The sequence below is a fragment of the Pinus tabuliformis genome, chromosome Q (assembly GCF_031772625.1).
Source record: "Pinus tabuliformis cultivar Carrire ecotype Pingquan chromosome Q, CPIR1, whole genome shotgun sequence".
Classification (NCBI taxonomy): domain Eukaryota; kingdom Viridiplantae; phylum Streptophyta; class Pinopsida; order Pinales; family Pinaceae; genus Pinus; species Pinus tabuliformis.
The window spans coordinates 1,338,721,636-1,338,728,538 of NC_142296.1; positions in this window are offsets into that span (position 1 = coordinate 1,338,721,636).

The window sequence follows — 6,903 nt, forward strand, 5'->3', positions numbered from 1 at the left end:
ATACATCACATCCCTTTTCTAAATCTCTAAATTACATTCTGCAATATTCATTTCCCATAGAACCACTCAACTCGGGTTATTCTTTGGAAATAATTATAGCTCCACCAAACACTAAGATAGCAAAGCCATCTTAAAAATATCAAACCCAGTTTGGATGTGCTTTGTAATTATTCCAACATAGATTTCTATATACTGAAAATGTCCCCTTCTAGTTGTGGACAAAATTTAATCGAAATACAACTCAAACCTTAAAAAAGAAAAAAGAAAAAAAAAAGACAAAATGGCTCCAATTTTAGAGAAGAAAATAATTGTCGTAATACATGGGAAAAAGTAAAAATTATCCAGCTCCAAAGAAAGTTGCAACACAAAGTCCCTTTTACTAAAAAAAACTTAGTGAATATAAACAACATTGCATGATAATTTATATAAACATCTCAAATACAACTAATTTATATAACAACTTGAAACACATTGTAATGATACATTGATAGAGGGAAAGTGATAACACCCAGTGAATAACTAAAAAAAAACACCACGCTTACAATGCCTTTGAAATGTGTTTCCAAAATGAATCTACTTTGCTTCACCATTTGCTTCTACACACAGCTTCACCGCTTCTTCAAAGGGCTCATTGCGTCACTGCAAGAGACTGCATAAGAATAACATTTTTAAGTTCAAAACACATGTAGACATGTTGAACGATGTTACAACACCTATCATCAATCAATCATTTATTAAATATCACTTTAGTAATTTAATCATTTATTTACCATCTGCTACTCACCAATCTGATGACTAACATATAGTTGTTGATTGTGGAATATTGTACTATCTCCCAAATACTAGTCGATAGACATCAAAATAAATTAAAATGAATCCAAACCTAGTCCCCTGCTTCACTGGATGCATCCATAATGAGAGCATTATTGTTAAGGATGACAATCGGGTTTCTACCATTTGAATTGTTTATACAAGTAAAGAAAGGGACATGTAGCCCAAGGATAAATTAATTTTCAAATCGGCTAAGGAGGGAGGATACTACAGTTACAAACCACTGGAATCCATTTTATTTAGTTGATACTCGACCAAAACTATGCATACGCTAGGAAACTTGCACAGTATGCCCTTGTGGCATCCACATACTTCAAACATCGAACTACTTCTACAAACAAAAGAATATGAAACAAAAGACTTATTACTCTATGAACCATTTCCATATAATCCACACACAAAGAATCACATCTGCTAATTCCCCATAGAAATTGCTTTACAAAATCCAATGAACTTACAACTAGAAGTACCAAACAAAAGTCCTAAACAAATACGAAGATAAAATTAGCTACATTCAACTAAGAAGATAAAATTTGTAGTATAAGTTCTATGCAGAGTTGCAATTTCGATATTCGTATATATGTATACACAACTCAAGCCCATACAAGTGAGTGAGCCAAGCAAAGCTACAAGTGTCTCTCTTGAAAATATCTACAAATAAGTTTTGATGAAAGAAAACAATATATTAAGACATGTACACCACATAACCAAACAGGAAGGATGCCTACAATTATAATTCTTCACATGACATTAATAAAAGTCACTATATCCCTTGAAGGCAATTTTTTTTATCATGACATGGAGGAGCAGTGCTAACAATAGTCTCCATGATCATAAAAGAAAAATATACAGTCTCTAAGAAGGAATTATCTCCTTTGTTTGGTGATGGGAAACTTCAACTTCTATAGCAGTAAATATATGTTGACAAAGAGTACCTCTTACTGTCACCTTCATGAAGTCCAATTCTAATCGGTAGTGAATAAGACATGTGTATTTATATAAATAACCAAAAATCACCATGGAACAAACAATTAGAAGGATCAAAGTTTACAAGTAAGAAATGTAAATCATGAAAACATTATGAGGAATTCTCTTTGGCATCCTTGGCACCAAGACATCATCTATATCAGGTAAGTATTGCCTTTATATTTTATGTTTTGGTTATCCAACAACTTGTCTTCAATTTGCAAAGGGAAACAAGCTCAATGAAACAAACAAAGGAAAAGGTATGTATTTATAAGATATGTATGATCAAGATTTGAGTCATCTTAGGGTTTAGAAAATTTAAGATTGGTATTTTTTATCGAATACTGTAAAACCCTAGGTAACTCATGAAGAACCCTTCATAGGGTTTTTAAAAGTATTTTGATTTCCAAAGTCTGTAATTGGAAACATTAATGCCTAGGAAATCCTAGATTGACTTCACAATTTTTGGTATCATATAGTTTGCTTTGTTGTACTTGTCATTAAGTATTGTAGGTATAAATTGTGATTCATGAGAGAGAGCACTCCAAGGAAAAACCCTACAAGGTTTGTAAAAGGAGCAACTCTAGGTATGTCTATTTGTAAAAACTTATTTATTAAAATTATTTTAAAATGTGCCTTGTATTACTAACTATTTTATGTTGAGGATTTTGAATCGTAAAAGATTCTTGTTAGGAAGATCAATCACTAGATTGAATCTACCTTTGTCATATCTCTTATCATTTGTTCATTTTGTGGAAACCCTAATTTTTAGGTTTACTATAAAACTCTAACTTGTTGATGCTTAGAATATATTGTCGATAATATTGAAACCCTGGGCTATGTAGGGTTTGTAAATCTAACAATATTTAGGTTTTTTGGTAATACTTTGGTAAACCCCTAATCTCTTACGGTTTTCATAAAACCTTAGACCTTTAGGGTTTGGTGAATTATTGAAACCCTAGACAAAATTTCTAAGTTTTAATGTTTGTATCCATGCAGAAGATTAGTATGAATGAAACCCTAAATGTAAACTTGCTAGTTTTAGGGTTTGTAACAAAACCTAGTTAAGTTTGTCATGAAATTCTAAGAAGCATATTGTTGAAACCCTAGATGTACAATATTTGATTTTTTGGGTGTTGAGTCTAGTTTCTAGGACTTAAAGAATTGCTTTACTATTAGGTTGTTAATACCTAAGATTTGACTTTGGAATCTAGGGATTATGTCAAAAACCCTAGCAAAAGATCTCAAGTTGGATATGAAAGATTATTCAACTTTAAGCTATGAAATTTTGACTAATTATGATTGATACTCTCTTTATGTTGATATGGTAACCCTATATTGATCTCATACTCCTATATATTTGTATTTGGTTACTAGATTTGCAAGTACACAATCTTCAAAATGTTGAAGATGTTCACATATCTTAAAAATGACTTAATGTTGAGCATGATGAAAAGAAGAGCCTAATAAATTCTATTGTTGATTTAAGGGGGCATTGTATGACTCTTTGTATTTTTAAATCATTTCATTTTGAGTTCATCCTAGTACCTATATGTAAAACTTATGAATACCTCTCTAATTAAGAGGGGGTGTTGAAGAATCTAACTAGTGTCGGTCTTTATAATTGTATTTGAGTCATAAGAAGGGAAATAAAATTATTTTTATTGACTTATTAAAGCATGGGTTTCATGCTTTATCTGAAAACAAAGGATCAACTATTTGCACAATTTCACCAAACATTAACTAAGGTTTCCTTTTATGTGAATGAATGAGGAAATTGAATTTTTAAGTGCCTTAAACATAAACTTGAAATCTGAAAATGAGCATGAACAATAGAAATAAAAGATGCAAACACATAAAACTTTGATGACAGAGTTCGTCCCTCCTGGAATACATCTCCGAGTCCGCTTCAAAGTGGGCGTCCACTATATTAGGAATGCTAAAAAATTCTCTTTACATCAGAATGCTTCTGTCAACTGATATCTCTCGACCTCCGGAGCGCAATGGTAAGTCTTTTTATAAGGTTGTGCAGGTTCCAAGGTCAAACCCGCGGACCTCCCATGATTTTGAATGGAAAACATAGTAATTCATTGGAATATATATCATATATTTGTTTTACAATATATAAACATAGATTATGGTTTAAAACCATAGGTCAGCGGATATATATTCAAACACAGGCGCTTGTTGTATCGTTCCCCATGGAATTTGTTGTTAATGATCGACCGACGGTTTAGGCTTGCGGCTAACTGGAATCTGGCGGTGGCATTTTATTACTGGAGTAGCGGTTACTTTCCCGGTGGCTACATATATCGTTGGTATAGTTTTCAACTAACGGTGTTATGGTTGGAACCATAACCCGCCCCGTGGCGTTTTGGTTGGAACCAACAGTTTAACATAGGCCCAGTGGGTAATATATACACCATATATAACATTGTTATAACTCCAACCGTCGACCCGTGGCTTGGCGGTTAACGAACTACGGCGGTGGTATGTGTGTATATATATATATATATATATATATACACACACACACACACACACAATTGTTATATGGTTCAACAACTCCGCTCCAACTTTGGTATCGCCAATATATATATAACCTTTGAGTTGGCAGGCCTGCCAGATATGTCGGGCTCCACCAACTCACCCCCCAATACATAATACAATAAACTTTAAAATAACATTTGCGCCAATGTAATTCAAAACACTGTGGTGGTGTGTTGGTAAAGTTTTGTAGTGTATTGTCAGAGGTTGAGGGTTCGAGCCCCGACCCTGCCAGTTGACCTACACTGTTGACTTTGAATTGCCATGTGTCATGATGTGAGATTGCCACTTGGCCTGCAAAGGCCTCATTTTTTTTACATGTTTGACATAAACTTCATAGTGTGTTTTCTCCTTCATACGGAGGCCATTTTCAAAACCGAATATACCACCGGAATCAACACAACGAGCTCTTCGACTTGGCGCTAGTTTTGCGGGCATCTAAGAGTTTTTAACTTTGAGAATTTTGAGGATCCTCCTGGATCATTCCTCTCCACTAGAACCTTTTGGACCACCTAAATTTTGGTTTTAAGCAGACATGAGGTGGGGGTACAACTCCCTAACACTTTTGATCTCCATCCACCTTGCTTTTCTTGGATTCATGCCTTTGAGTCCCACTCGAAGATACTCAAGATCTTCATGCTTGGAAGTGCAGACCTTCCTGTCCAAAATGGTATCTTCCTATAACTCAGTCATACATTCAGGTGCAAAATCATCTACAATTGGAATTTGAGCATTTTCCTCTGGATCCATGATCATTGGAGGTTCATACAACTTCAAATTTTCAACATTTACATCTAAATATATGTGCATGTATGGGGGTAAATTTAACCAGAATTCATTGTGCCCAATCTTTTCAAAAATCTTAAATGGACATACCTGATAGGTTTCAACTTTTTACCTTCACCTTTCATCCTTTCATTGTTGATGTGTAGCCATACTTGATCACCAACCTGGAAGTGATGATCCACCTGATGCTTGTCATGGCACATTTTGTACTTGGCTTGACTTTTCTCCAATTAATCCTACATTGCTTCATGAATCGTTTGGATTCTTTGAATGAACTTGATTTCTTTGTTGGCATCTCCATGTCCATCCTCCTTAGATTCTTCACCAAACATGAAGTCCATTGGTGCTTTTTGAAGGTACGCAAAACATGTCTCAAAAGGATATCTACTTGTAGAATAATGCAAGGCTCGGTTGTAAGCATGTTGGACATAATGTAAGGATTCATCCCACAACTTAGGATGGTTGTTGCAATATCCTCTGAGAAGATGTACCACTGTTATGTTCACCACCTCTATTTGACCGTTGGTTTGTGGATGAAAATTTGTGCTCTTTTTTCAACTTAGTGTCCATGAGTCCCCACAAAGTGGACCAAAACTCTCCCATGAAATGAGAGTCCCGCTATGAAATGATAGAAGTAGGAAACCCAAAATAAGCCCATAGATTTTGAAATAATGATTGTGCAGTCTGTTCAACAATAACTTGGTTTCTACATGGAATAAGAATACACATTTTACTAAATCTATCAACCACAACATACAAATAATCATTCCCTTTTCTAGACATAGGAAGTCCTCCTACAAAATCCATAGATATATTGTCCCATGGTCTAGAAGGAACTAGAAGTGGCATAGACAAACCTAAATTTCTATTGCTTGGTTCGTTTTTTGAACACATGACACAACCTTTCATGTACTTAGCAATTGTTTCATTCATTTGGGGCCAATAGCAATACCTTTGTAACTGTGTTGCTATCTTACCTACACCAAAATTCCCTGAAACATGAGAAGAATGTGCTTCCCTGATCACATGCACTCTTTCTCCATGTGGTATGCACAACTTGCCAAGATGGTACAATAACCTGTCATGAACATGATAATTCACTTCTTCCACCTGAGCACCATGAGTTAGTGATTCATAAACATATTTGAAATCAATATCTTCAACATATTGTTCAATATAACTTTCATGTGCTAAAGAACTATTTTGAAGAATAACTAAAGCATTCAAATAAGGTCTTGATAACATATCAGCTACTTTATTGGTGGTACCTTTCTTATATTTGGTTACTAAGTGAAATTGTTTCGAAAACCCCATATATCTATAATGTGGAGACTGTTGCAACTTAGTTTGGGATTGAAGGTACTGAAGTGGCTGACAATCTATATGAATCATTGTTTCTTTTCCCATTAAATAATGCTTCCATTTTTTAACACTTTCCACTAATGCATATAATTCTTTATCATAAGTTGGATAGTTAGCAATTGTGTTAGAAAATGTTTCTGAATGAAAAAAAATTGGCTTTCCTTTTTTCAATAACAATACACCCGTTGCATACCCACTAGCGTCAGTTTCTATTTCAAATGGTTGTTGAAGGCCTGCTAATGCTAAGATTGGAGCTATAACAATTTTCTACTTTAAAGTATCAAATGTTTTTTGTTGTTTTCCTCCCCAGTGGAAGGAGACTTTAGAACTTGTTAAAGCATAAAGTGGTGATGCAATAAAAGAGAAATGGGAAACAAACTTCCTCCAATACTAAACTGCACCCAAGAAACT